The sequence below is a fragment of the Phascolarctos cinereus genome, unplaced genomic scaffold, assembly GCF_003287225.1.
Source record: "Phascolarctos cinereus isolate Bilbo 61053 unplaced genomic scaffold, phaCin_HiC Scaffold_9;HRSCAF=440, whole genome shotgun sequence".
Classification (NCBI taxonomy): domain Eukaryota; kingdom Metazoa; phylum Chordata; class Mammalia; order Diprotodontia; family Phascolarctidae; genus Phascolarctos; species Phascolarctos cinereus.
This window is the reverse complement of record NW_027556402.1, coordinates 44809900-44824962: the sequence shown is the minus strand read 5'-3', so window position 1 is coordinate 44824962 and position 15063 is coordinate 44809900. Positions and strand designations below refer to the sequence as shown.

The window sequence follows — 15063 nt, the reverse complement described above, 5'->3', positions numbered from 1 at the left end:
AGTTAATCTCAAGAGAGGATTTGTAGGGGGTTGATTGGAGAGATTCCTCATCAAATGAAGAAGTTCCTGGACCTTCATTTGGGATTTTGATTATATCTTCCTAAAGAGAGTATGGATGTGACACTTGGCTTCCCATGGAGGATGAATCTTAGTGATTGGGAAAGGAATTCATTGGGACTTTTAAAAAAGAGTCACTCCTTTGTGTATCCACTGAATTTCAATTCCCAGTTACTTTCCTTGAATTAGAACCAAAAATTTAGTGAAAATCAAGGTCCACAGACCTATTCCACTTTTGACTATTTGTTTTCAAGGCTTGGAACATGTCCAGAGTGATCTCAGCTCATATCAGGAAGTCTTGTGCAAAGTGACCGATGGCAAAGAAAAAAAAAGAAGCTAACTGGCCATGGACCAAGCTGTCAAGGAATCAGGAGGGAATAAAAAAAAAATACCATCAAGGAGAAAATCTGTGCTCCTATTTTCTATGCCTGGAAAATTGTTAGATTTTCAAAAAGGGCCAACATCAGGCAAGTACATATATCTTTAAGAGTTATTAAGCACAGTTCACAGCTATATTTCAAAGACTGAGATGAGAACACCTTAGTAGCCATTTATTTATAACAGGTTTGGGGAATCTCCAATATCTAAGAAGCCAGGAATAAATGCGATAACAACTTACTTTATGGGGTCCTAGAAAAGAAAAATTTGATAATACTTTTAGGGATGCTAGAATAAAAAGTTCAAAGCAGGTGCAAGACTGTTAACTTCCGATTTAAGCTTTCACCTTGCCCTGATACATGTATTTTTATGACAAGAGACCATGGAGTATAGAGTACAGGTAGGTGAAACCGATGATGGTGGAGGAATGAGCAACCAATGAGATGGGAAATGGAACAAGAGAAAACAACCAGTTATGGAAGCAATTAAGAAAAATGACATTTATTTAGTGCTTCCAGTTTTGCAAAGTGCTTTACATATGTTCATTTACTTGATCCTAACAACAACCTTGTGAGGTAAGTGTTATAGATATTATTATTATCTCAATTTTACATGTGAAGAAACAGGCAAAGAGGCAATACCTATCATCACAGAACTAATGAGTGTCAGGGGCAGTATTTGAACATAATGGCTGTTTATCATTGTCCTTTCTACAGCATTTAGCACTGCCAATCACCTACTCCTCTTGCACACTCTCTGTTCTAGGTTTTAGTGATACTGCTCACTCCTGGTTCCCCTCCAATCTGTCTGATCTTCTTCAGTTTCCTGTGCTAGTTTTTCATCCATGTCACACCCACTAACCATAAGTGTCCCTCAAGTTTCTGCACTGGGTGCTTTTCTCTTTTCCCTCCATACTCTTACTCACTGAACTCATCACTTCTTGTGGGTTCAATTATTAGTATATCTATACAAATATTTCTCAGATCTATATATCTAGTGCTAGTCTTTCTCCTGAGCTCCAGTCCCATGTCATTAACTTCTTTTTGGACATCTCAAAGTGAATATTCCATAGGCATCTCAAAATCAACATGTCCAAAACAGAACTCATTATCTCCACTCCCCACTCCCCTATTACAGCTAAGGCTATGATTATCTTTCTAGTCATACAAAATTGCAATTTATGTCATCCTTGATTCCCCACTTTCATTCAACCCACTGCTAAATCTTGTTATTTCCACCTTCACAACATATCTCATATATATATGTCCCCCTCTTTTCATTGACTCAACTACCACCCAGTTCAGGCCCTTATTACCTCTCACCTGAATTCCCATAATGACCTCCTTACTGGAAAGAACAAGCAGCTCCTTCCTGTAGCAAGTCATTCCTTTTCTCAATTAATGTCAACTGCCAAAGTGGTTTTCCTAAAGTTTGGGTCTGACCATGTCAACTCTTTGCCCTGGATAAACTCCAGTGGCTCCATATTATCTTCAGAATATAATAGCTAATAGCAGTGGCATCTAACACTTTTATAGTGCCAGGCACTGTGCTAATCACTTTACAAATGTTATCTCAATTGATTCTCACAACAACCATGGGAAAAAGATGCTATTATTATCCCCATTTTACAGATGAAATCTTCTGTTTGGCATTTAAAGATTTTTCACAACTTGGACCCTTCCTACTTCTCTAGCCTTCTTAGCTATAATCTTCCCTCCATGTACTTTACTGTTCAGTTACTCTGTCCTACTTGCTGGTCCTCAGCAGTGACCTTCCATTTCCCAACTTTGCATGGGCCATTTACCATGATTGTACACCCTTCTAACCTCCACCTTCTAGTTTCTCTGGTTTTCTTTAAGACTCAAATCAAATCCCATTCTCTTCAGGAGGCTTTTCCCATTCAGTTCCTTCTCCCCAGCTACTTGTGCCTTTCCTTCTAAGATTACTTTCAATTTACTCTCTTTGTATATTGTATGGACCTAATTATTTACATATCTCTCCCATGAGAATGTAAGCTCCTTGAAGGCAGGGAGAAGGCAGGAAGAAGCTAACTGGCCATGGACCAAGCTAGCAAGGAATCAGGAGGATATTAAAAAAAAAACTATCAAGAAGTAAACCTGTGCTCCTATTTTCTATGCCTGGAATTATTAGATTTCAAAAAATGCCAATATCAGGCAAGTACATATACCCTTAAGAGTTATTAAGCACAGCTCACAGCCATATTTTAAAGACTGAGATGAGAACAACTTATTTTTATATATTTTTACCTTGCTTTGAATCCCCAACACTTAGCATAGCACCTGGCACATAAACACTTAATACATGCTCATTGCCTGATTCACTTTGAACCCATTTTTCTTTCTATTACACCACTGTTTATCTTGGAAATCAAAAAACTACATTTTAAATGGTCCTTCTGAGGGGAAGCATGGCATAATGGATGGAAAATTGGCCACCTCTGACACATACTTACTTACTGTGTGACCCTGAGCCAAACTCTTAACCTTTCAGGGTTCTAGGCCAGTAGTATCAAACTGAAAAAGATCCTAGCAGCAGCACATTGACTTAGAGAGCCACAGATTAGCATTTATGATGTAGCCTGCTTTTTACTTATTTTGTTGAATATTTCCCAATTACATTCAGGTTGTACTTGAGAGTTTTGCAATGAGTTGGGGCACATGGACCGAGTTGGACAACTGTACTCTAAGCAACTAAGGCTATAAATTACAAAGAAAGTGCTGACCCACATTGGCAGAGGAGTTTCCTAACCAGGTAGTTCCAGATTCCAATGAAATCAGACATATCTCCTGTTTATTATTCTCAATCCAAACTAATTTAACTACAGAGTGTTCAAAATTTGCTGTAGGCAGACACACTTCAAGTTCAAGAAATGAAGGTCTTTCTCAGCTTCCTGTTAACCTTTACAGATTAAAATTCTATGTTTTGTAAAAGGAAAAGAATAGTATCTACCTCCTGAGAAAAAATTACAATTAGCAAAATGTGAAAAAAACAACAATTCTTTAAGGAAACTCATTGAGGTAAACATATCAGTGAGAGTCCAGAAAGATTCTGTTCTGTAGTCTTCTAGGAGACTTTAAAAAAAATGCTCTCCCACTCCCTTCCTGTCCATCCCTTTCCTTTTTCTTTCCCCCCTCCCACATTCTACCCTCTTTGCTTTCTTTCTTCCTTTCCATCTCACAGAATATATGTCTAAATATAAAAATGCCGCATGTGCACATTATCTCTTCACCCTCTGAGACTTCTAGGAACACATCTTTGGAACAAACGCAGCAACCATCCCCCAGATTCATCCACCATTTCATCTCTCACGCTAGAATGTATTTACCATATCAGCCTAAGCCTTTCCTCTTCCCTTCATGCCACAAGCCTGTCCTTATTTCATCCTGCTTCAAAGATATACGGCAAGAGTTTCCTTCCTGTCTTAAGGCTGCTGCTACTCCTCTGCTTGATGCAATCACTCCCCGAGTCTAAATAGGGCCTCACCAAAGACTATTTAAAAATAAATTACTGGACTTAGCTGGGTACACCTTTCTCTCATCTCCACATTTTGGAGAACACACATGCACATGCATGCACACACCCCCACACCCTTTCAGCAAGCAGATAAATAATGCAAACTATACCCTGCCCACAGGGAAATGCTATTACCAAATATCAACACTTTAGCAATAATTGTTATCCTTAAAGTTCTTTTTTAAAATAACTTAACCATCTAAGAGAACTCAATGAAGTAGAGGGTTTTTGGGGAGCAGTTGGGAGAGATACCCAATTAAGTTTATCAACCTATAAGTGGGGGGAGAGCTTTTGTTAGGGACTCATTAAAGAGATATCTCACTATAGAGAGGTTAGAAATGACCTTTGTCCTACCATAAAAGAGTAGTCTTAGTGAATGGGACTGAATTGGTTGGGACTTCTGGGAAAAGCCACCCCTTTGTACTGGTCTAAAAAAAGGGGCAGCTAGGTGGCCTAGTGGATAGAGTGCTGGGCCTGGAGTCTCCTCTTCCTGAGTTCAAATCTGGCCTCAGACACTTACTAGTTGTGTGATCCTGGGTAAGTCACTTAATCTTGCTTGCCTCTGTTTCCTCATCTGTAAAATGAGCTGGAAAAGGAAATGGCAAACCACTCCAGGACCTTTGCCAAGAAAACCACAAATGGGGTCACAGAGAGTAGGACGTGACTGAAAAATGCCTAAGCAATAACAAAAAAACAAAAAAAAAGGGAATCTTTATCTTAGGCTTCCATTTCTGTCTCTTCTTCCCCATTCCTTATATCTTCCTTCCTTTTCCCTCAAAAGATATTGAAAAAGCCGCAGATTTTAGAGTGGACTTATGTCTTGGATCAGAGTCCTCTCTCCATGAGTCTTATATAGCCACACAGAAATTACATATGTCCTCTTCCCAAAGTTCTTGGACCACACTTTCCGGGGCCTTGGTGAAGCAGCAGTGTAAACTTTCAGCCTAAAAGATGGGAGATAACCCTAACAAGGAAATTCCATAGTCTTAGTGGTGACAGTTCCTGAACCTGAATTTCCTGAAAGAATGTTAAGAGAATCTGACCCCTAGCCTTCTGTGCATTGGAGGGAAATTTCCTAAGCAGCACCAGCTCCTTGGGGAGAAGAGGATTGCATACATCCTACCTGCCCCTCATTTCTGCCCTTTCTCACTCCCTCCTCCACCACCTTCACATAACTAGCAATCCTGCAAGGGTCTAAAGTTGTGTTATGGAGGAGCGAAAGTCAGGACTTTGCTGCCCTGCTATCATGGTGAGTTTTTAGACAAAATACATTCAGTGGGAAGGCACTGCCTCTTTTCCATCCAGGCAAGTCTAAACCCTCAAAGTGACAACACAAGGCTGGATGTCAATATCTGTCTCTCTGGTGAAAGGCCTCATTGGTATATTGGATGTTTGCCTACAGTAACTCCAATTTTACCATCCTTCCATTGGAATACAAAGCCACAGGGTGGTGCTATGAGTCTAGAAGACTGCATAGGACCTGGGGAAAACTTGGGATCCATGGAAGGAGAAGGATTGTATCAATTCTATTTCTGAGTTAGGCTACCTTTATATGTTTACTACATTTTCTGTGGAGTGATTCCACAAAGAGCTACACAGAAACCCTAATGGGATGCCTTGTTATAATGTGGAGGTGACTGTAGGTTATTAAAGACTCTATCTACCAGAAGAACATAAACTCTGGTACACTCTACCATGATGGAATGGCTTTGAATATAGCACTGGTAACAGACTGGTTTCACTTTCCAGCTCCAATATGGAGCAGTTCATCACTGTTATGTTGGCCATGGCAACCCATTGAAAAATACCAAAGGGCCCTTAGTGCTATACAGCTCTCCTAAGCTTCTGCAGTGATGGCATCAAAGTGGCAGAAGAAGGCTAAGAATTATATAGGTTTCCAACTTTCTACAAACTATAGCATAGATATTGGCATTCTAAATGTGAGCTCCTAGTTTAACGGCCAATGAGTGGAAATGTTATTAGAGGAAGTGAATTACTTCAACCTTGACATCTCTCTATAAGTGAAACTAAACAACTCAAAGAAGCTTCAGCTAAATAGGATGGCTCATGGGGAATTCCTGGGCAGGTTAACTGAAGTAGTTGGTTTTATTGTATATCCAAAGTCAACAAGAAATCTCATTTCATTGGGGCATTTGTTTATCTCTGATTGCAATGCTCATGATAAATATTTGCAAAAAGACCACCATAAAAATAACTGATTTAAATACCAACGTCTGTTCCAGAAGGTGAAGAGGGAGAGAAATTCTACAAAAAGCAAATCAACCCCTCCAAATGAACTCAACGTGAAATCATCTGGGGCTTCATTGTAAAAGTGGGAATATGTAAGCATCATGAAAAATAAGTTGGAAAATATTGTTTAAGACTAAGGACTTAGAGAAAGCAAAGATTTTTAAACTACCTATAAGCCTCATGCTCACACATCATTGGATACTTTTTTGTGAAAAGAATTAAGAAGTCCTAGACATGACAACCACCAAAAATATCATTGAAAATCAAGTTGATATTCGCTTTGTAGATATAATTGCTATCATATTGCTTGCCTTCTCAATCCATAGGGGAGGGATTAGAAGGAGGGGGAGTACTTGGTATTCAAAATTTTAAAAAATGGATGTTAAAATAAAGTGTAACTACAAACAATTAAATTTATTATATTTTAATAAATAGGAAATAACTCATTATTGATTTGAAAGGTATTCTTGAATCAACTCTCTATGTATAGCCAGATCACTAAAACAAAACTAGAAGATGGAATAAAAATTAATAAAGAAAAGATGTGGTTTGTAACTAAGCTCTAACTTGAACTATTTAAATAGGTTATTGATGTCATAATGGGAAACAGATGGAGGAAGGAATATTGATACCGATTATAACGATTTCATACTCAAGTTTTAACCATTAAAAACCTATTGCAACCATAGACAATAGGAAAAAACAGATATAGCAAACACTTAATATGTCCCCAAAGAAAGCCAAAGGTTTGGTTTAGAATGTAAATTTATTTGTAAATTGTGGAGAGGATGTCAGAAGATTATGATCATTATTGACTCATAAAATGTGTAGAAGCAATTGAGAATACCAGTTAAAAGAAACTATGGCAAAAAAGAAAACCTAAAAAACTGTGAAACTGGGAAAAGTCATGTCAAATGCATCTGATAGTGAAACTGCAGAGTAAAATAGGCAGACAAAAAAGTAGAAAAAAATCCACATGTGATTTTTAAAAAATAATAAGTATTTTAACCAATAAAATACAGTGAAACTCTCATATTTGGACTCTAATTTCACAATCCCAGATGAGCTTGTGGAGGAAATAAGAATGACATTTAAGAAGACAAAGATGGGGAAAGTATTGGGATTAGATCAAGTAGGTCTGTAGGAAGTCCACTTTGTGACATAATTTTGAAGGTGTTAAAGAATTACTTTTCAACATATTGAAAGTGGAAAAGATACTAAAATTGTATGTGGGGGAGAGGATCAGATCTTATTACTACTGTCCTCCATCAAAAGTGATAGAGAATATTAATAACCACTAACCTTTATTCCTATTTTTCATCTCTATATTAAATATTTTAAGAATGACATACATATTCATCAGGTAATTTTTGATGAAGTTACTAGAAGGGAGGAGGAATGTTTTCACAAATGATATTCCACAGAAGACCACCCTATAACTGACTGAAATATGTAGAGAATACAAGATGCCATTATGATGGCGGTTTATTGATTTTTTTCCTAAACATCTGATTTGGTAGAGCAAAGCATCACTTTAAAGACTTTCCTTGTTGAAGGGGTCTCCTAAGCATATGACAACATTATCTGAGTACTTAAAAGACATAACAACAATAGCTCACATTTACATAGCATTTCAAGATGTGTAATGTACTTGAAATACAATATTTTCTACAATTTTCACAAGTCTGTGAATCTCCATTCTACAAATGAGGAAAATGAGGCTCTAAGAAATTAGGTGCTTCTCTCATGACCCCCATAGCTAATAAGAATACAAGGCAGGATTTGAAACCAGGCTTTCTCGACTTTAACTCTCACACATTATCCTCAATGACAGTATCCAATAGACATAACCTTGTCGGATGACTCTCTGATCATTAATACCAAGCAAAACATAAACAGGGGAGATACATGTTTGAAAAACATGTTCACTTCTAATATGGAGGATATCCCAACTGGAGAAGGATTGTCTATAGGTACAGAGGTTTCCTAGATATTCTTTTTTATGAATGATCTTGTGACTATTGCAACAAGTCCTGAAACATTGGAGAAACCCTTGGATAAGCTCCATAATCATTCAAAAGATTTTGGCGTAATTATTCACCAAGGAAAGATCAAGTGATGAAAAATGTTTCCTTCTAAACTATAATAATGCAGAGCTCATCTGACTGTATTTCTATTTGAAAAAGATTCTTCAAGTAGACAATGGTTTTAGCTCCTACTTGAGCAGCAGGAGAAAAGTGAACTGCATTGTTTTTGGGAAATCATGTAGTTTTTTTTTTCCTCATTACCTCCAAATTTTTCCTTGAAACAAAGGTCAATCTTTTTAATATTCTTCCAGTCATATGTTGTGGCTCTGAGTCATGGAAAACTATCATTTGAGAACTTAAGTTGAAGGTCAACCAAGAAAGGTACATGATGAGTGGGAGCAGGTTGTAACACATTACAAAGAAAGATTTAAGAAGGACAGATGATAAAAAAATGGATCACTGAAAAGAAAGATGAGCTGGTCATCTGACAAAAGCTGTAAGTGATGAACAGCTTACCTGCTGTATTAAGAACTCTTGGGGATCACAGATGAATGTAAGGTAGGTCTCAAATGGTGATCTCAAGGGAGGACACAACAAGAATTATATAGGAGAAGCACGAAAGGACTGAGGTCTACATCATTGGAGGCAATTCCTATATTTATGAAATAATTCCACTTGAATATTTGAATGTTTTATATGTTTTAATATATTTGTTGTCCTGTATCTGATAGGTGTGGTTACATTTACTGCTTCTACAGGCTCTGGACAGGCAGCTTGCTGATGCAGTGGATAAAGTGCCAGGCCTAGAGTCAGGAAAATGTCTTCCCAATTTCATATCTGGCCTCAGACACTTACTTCCTCTGTGACCCTGGGCAAGTCACTTAACTCTGTTTGCCTTAGTTTCCTCATCTGTAAAATGAGCTGGAGAAGGAAATGGTAAACCAAGTCTTCAGTGCCTTTGCCAAGAAAACTCCAGTATTGATGTTCTATGGTGTACAGGGTCACAGAATCAGACATGACTGAATGACTGAACACCTACAATATTGCAGGCACTGTGTTAAGTGTTGAGGATACAAAGAAAGGCAAAAGACAGCCCCAATCTCAAGAAACTCATTCTAATGGAGGGGAGAACATACAGACAACTACACACAAACAAATTATTTCCAGGATAAACTAGAGATAATCAACAGAACAAAGGTTCTTGGAGCATTTCTATGCAAAACACACACACACACACACACACACACTTAAATATGTCATACCCACCACACAAAGAAAATATGAAACAGGAAAAATTATTCTTAAAGAAAATTAAAAAAATTAAAGTACATAAACATTTGAAACCTCATATATGTCACATTATTATAATTCACATGGCAATAAATATTTGTAAAATATAACCTTGCAAATTTCAATCTTTTACTAACTGTAGCACAGATTATAATGAGACATACTTTAAAATTAACTACTTGCATAATGTGACAACCTTTTTATTTTAGAATGTTATGTTTTAATTTTTTTTCTAATTTTGACATGAGATCATGCATATTTGAAAATAGGTAATATTTAGAAGTATTTCAGTTAATTAATTTTTTGTAATATAAGTAGACCATTTAACCTTTTGTAATTAAGTAATTATATATATAATAACAAAATTGCACTCTAAAATCCCAAATTATAACTTTATTCACAAAAATCTACATCTTCCAAAACAATTCAGGAAAGTTGTGATTATGTATAGTAAGGTGAGACAGCTGTATTATATGATTAAAATGTAAAAGCAAATATCTGAATGGAGTTAGAAATACTTGGAAATGCCCAGTTCTTGATACAAATTTGCAAGCTGTTATTCAGAACTGAGTGTTCATTGGATATGATATACATATACATATTCATATTCATATACATATATATACATATATACAATATATGTGAGAATTATTTTTACATATAATTAGATTTTGTTTTTAATGTATGATTAGTACTTCTTTAATTATCTGCTGACAGAAATACTATTTATCATATTATTTTCTTTGAACTTGACTGATTTTACAATGGATATCAAAAACCTTTAATAAATAACGATACTAACAAGAAAAGAGAAAAGCATGTATGCAACCTAACTGGTTTCCAGGACCTCTTGTGGATTCCCAGGCCCTACAAATTTGTACTCATTGTCCCTGGTGATATGCTAGAGTCGAAACCTAGTAAGATCAAAATGAGTCAAAAAGAAATATGAGTTTGGGAGCTACCCTGCCACACCCCAGCCCAAATTGTACCTAGTCCACATAAGCCCAGAGTTTAAATTACTTGACCATGGGTTATATATAAAAATATTTTAGTTATAACATTTACTTCCCCCAGTTTGGACAAAGGATACCATTCCCAACTCCTTGGGTGAACAAAAAGGTCTATCGTGATGAGATTATAGAAGTTCTACCAAGTTCAAAGCTCCACAAACTCCCTCCTTCCCCCAAAACATACATTTACTATTTATAATCAATGACCTTTTTGGAAATGAATCTATCAAAGAGAATGAGGCTAATGGACAATCGTTCTTAGGATCACCAATTTAGAGCTGGAAGGGACTCTAAAGGTTCAAGCCCCTTATCTTACATATGAGGACAGTGGTGACAAATAGAAAAAAGAAAAGAACTGCATATTGACTTACAAACCCATAAATTAATATTATCTGTGTTGAATTGTATTTTTATCTTGTTAAACATTTCCCGATTATGTTACAGTTGGGCTTGGGATGCTGGTGAGTTTGACATCTCTGCCCTCCATGACATAGAGGATGACTTGCCCGAGGCCAAGCAGGAGCACCAGAATGTAAATGGCAACCTCAAATTTCCTCACTGTTACCTCACCCTTTCTCTCATCCATCTATGAAATCTCAGGGGGTGGATGGAAATGTGACCTTTCTCCTACTTGATATCCCCAAAGCACAAGTGTGACCATGTTATTCCCCTTGTCAAAAAGCTCCTATGGCTCCCTATTGCAACAAGGATAAAATAAAAACTCCTCCATTTGGCATTCATTATCTGACTCTATCCTAGCTTTCCACAGTGATTTCATATCACTCTTCCTTAAACATTCTGCCTTTTAGCCAAACTAGTCTGTTTGCCGTTTCCTGGACAAGTCATTTAATTTCTCAGTGTCCCAGGCAACTCTGTAAGACTATAAGTTACAGCAATGGTGCTGAGTCTCTTTGGCAGAGTCCCTTTGGCTCCTTACATAGTTAAAAAAATAGGTCCCAACCAAAAATATTTTACAAAGGGAAAAAGACATCCTTTACATATGCAAGTTATATGCACAATTTTTTCATTTCTCCAATGTTTCTGATACTTACTAAGCATTTGGCCTGGCAGACCAGAAACTGGGATGGCATAATGCCATTAAGGGCAAGCCCTGTAGACTTTTAACAGTTGGGGTGTGGGACAAAGTTGACATCTTCTTAGAAAGGAACAATGTGTCTCTCTAGGGGGATGCTATTTTCACTTACCTAGGCTGGGAAAAGGGGTCATACAAATTCACAGTAATTGTCTCCAGGGATATCAGAACTGACCACTTTTGTAATATTTTCCTTCTCTCTGCATGAGGAAAGCTAGGAAAAGGCAGTTGTATGTAATCTGTCAACTACAGAACCCCAAGTTTGCCTGAGAGCTAAAGAGATACATTTGGCTTCAGAGGAGGCACGAAAAAAGACTTCTCCCAATGGGCCATTGACAAACTAAGAAAGAATAGACACATGATCAGCAAGACCATGAATTAGTTACTCTCTTCAAACCAAAGAATTGTAAGCCAGAGGTAGAGTAATTAGAGTTAAATCTTTTCAATAAGAAGAAGAACAAAGCAGCTCTGGTCAATTAAGAATCTTATGCATTCATACCTGAGAATACTTGTAAATATTCATTTAGTTCCCCCTTCTTCTCTCCCCTTTCCATCTCCAGTCATGTACTTAGAAGTGAGCATAAGCTAAGTCTCAATGTTGATCAGGGCCAATGGCCCTAGGGTAAGGACCCCCATGACCATAGTGATGCTGCCCAAACACCCCATCTCTCTACTACCTTGCAAGTAGCAGCAGATACTGACACTGCCCAACTCTGTGAAGGACTGTAATAGTAGCAAAACTTATTTCAGGGACAAAGCACCGACTTAAAAGAGGAAGGGGGAAAACAAAAAAAAAATTAAATGCAGGAAAACACTAACATAATCATATGTTTAAATGCAAATGGATTGAGCAAATGAATAAAATAAAATAGACTGAGAATTTTAAAAAAGCCAGTAATTTGTTACTTAAGAAATATATCTAAATGGGGACAGGTAGGTGGCTCAGTCAAGAGGGTTCAAATGTAGTCTCAGATACTTGACACTTTCTAGCTGTGTGGTCCTGGGCAAGTTACTTAACCCTGATTGCCTCACAAAACACACACACACACACACACACACTATATGTATGTATGTATGTATATACATATATATTGTATACACATACATATTTAGATTTTTTTACATAAACTTATGTAAAATCTAAAAAGGCATAGAATTAAAACAAAATTAAAAATTAAAACAAAAGTTTGAAGAAATTTACTATTCATCAAGTGAATAAAAAAACAAGAGTTGCTATTACGCAGTAAACTAAAAATAAACATTCATGATATCAAGACAGAAAATAAGGGAACTATATCATGTGCAAAGAAACTATAGACAATGAAGCATTAACTAATTGCTAATAGTATGGACAGTAAAAATTAGTTGTAAAAGATTTCAACATTCCTCTCTGTAAGGTAGAAATATCTAACAGAAATATAGCATACAAAGGAAAATATAAAATTGAACCAACTATAGAGAATACAGAGCTTTTGGTTACAGAGGACAAAGGGCCTTTCCTGAGTAAAGGAGAGCAGTAACCACACATCTCCCTTTATCACAACACCTTGAAGCACAGAAAACATTCAGAACTAGCTTTGAAAACAGCAGCATGAAAAAACCTGAAGCTTGGAACAGTCTGTCCTCATCCCCAAATGAGCACAGCCCAACTTTAACATAAAGTTCAAAGTCAAGAAATAGCTAGAAAAATAAGTAAATGACAACAACAACAACAAAAAAAAGCTACTACAGTGGCAGACAAGACCAGAAGAAGACACATTGTGAAAATAGCTACAAATCTTCAAAGAAAAGTGCTAATTGGATCCAAGTCCAACAAGAATTCTTGGAAAAGTTAAAGAAAGAGATGAGAGTGGTAGAATAAAAATGGAGAAAAGATATAAGAGTGATGAAAGAGAATTATCAAAAGAGAATTAACAGCTTGGTGAAAGAGGCACAAAACGTATTGGAGAAAATTACACCTTAAAAAATGGAATTGACCTAATGTAAAAGAGGCAGAAAAATTCACTGAAGAAAAGAATTCCTTAAAAAAAAGACCAAATGGAAAAAGAAGTACAAAATCTCACTGAAGAAAATAATTCCTTAAAAATCAGAATTAGGCAAATGGAAGCTAATGATTCCATGAGACATCAAGAAACAATAAAACAAAATCAAAGGAATGAAGAAATAGAAGAAGATATGAAATATCTCTTTGGAAAAACAACTGACCAGGAAAATAGATCTAGGAAAGATAATTCAAGAATTAGTGGACTACCAAAAACCCATGATTTAAAAAAAGAGCCTAGACATAGTTATAAAGGAAAATTGCCTTACTATCTTAGATCCAGAGGGTAAAATAGAAATTGAAAGAATCCAATAATCACATCCTGAAAGAGATCTCAAAATGAAAACTCCCAGCAATATTACAGCCAAATTCCATAGCTCCTATGTCAAGAAGAAAAGGTACCATGGACAATGAAGTAATATTAAAAGTTTGTATAGCAAATTTCTCTGATAAAGTCCTTATTTCTCAAATATATTCTGAGTATGAAAATGAGTGAAATTAATAAAAATAAGAACCATTTCCCAATTGACAAAGGGTCAAAGAATATAAACAGAGAGTTTTCAGAAGAAGAAATCAAAGCTATTTATAGTCATACGAAAAAATGCTCTACATCACTATTGATTGGAGAAAGGCAAATTAAAGTAACTCTGAGATACCAACTCCCACCTATCAGAAATGACAAATGCTGGAGGGGATGAGGGAAAAATTGTCACACCACTAAACTGTTGGTGGAGTAGTGAACTGGTCTAATGATTCTAGAGAACAGTCTGGAACTATGCCCAAAACACCATAAAATCATGCATATCCTGTGATCCAGCAACACTACCACTAAGTCTGTATCTCAAAGAGATCAAAGAGAAGAGTAAATGACCTACACACACAAAACTCTTTTTCTAGTGGTGAAGAAGTGGAAATCAAAGGGACTATTCATTAATTGGGGAATGCCTGAACAAGTTGTGACATATAATTGTGACGGAGAACTGTAGTGCTGTGGGAAATGACAAGGGAGGTAGTTTCAGAAAAAAAAACATGGGAAGACCTATATGAACTGCTGCAAAGTGAAGTGAGAAGAACTAGGAGATCATTATACACAGTAACAGCAATGTTGTAATGATGAACAACTCTGGAAGACTTGGCTACTCCAATCAACACAAAGATCTAAGACAAAGGACTGATGAAAAAATGCTATACACCTCCAGAGAATGAACTGATGAATTCTGAGTGCAAACTGAAATTTTGTCACTTTCAACTTTTTCTTGTGTTTTTTTTTTTAAATATGTTTTGTATAACTGATATCATATTGCTCATCTTCTCAGTGGGTGGAAGAGGGGGTAGGAAGGAAGTAGAGATTTTGGAACTCAAAACTTAAAAAGAAAAGAATGT

The 15063-nt window shown here is 36.5% G+C and overlaps 1 protein-coding gene across 1 annotated transcript in view; it reads right to left on the bottom strand.

Annotated features, from left to right (window-relative positions):
• TET2 (tet methylcytosine dioxygenase 2) overlaps window positions 1-15063 on the bottom strand; it is a 160485-nt gene that overhangs the window by 104847 nt on the left and 40575 nt on the right. The gene's annotated exons all lie outside the window — the stretch shown is intronic.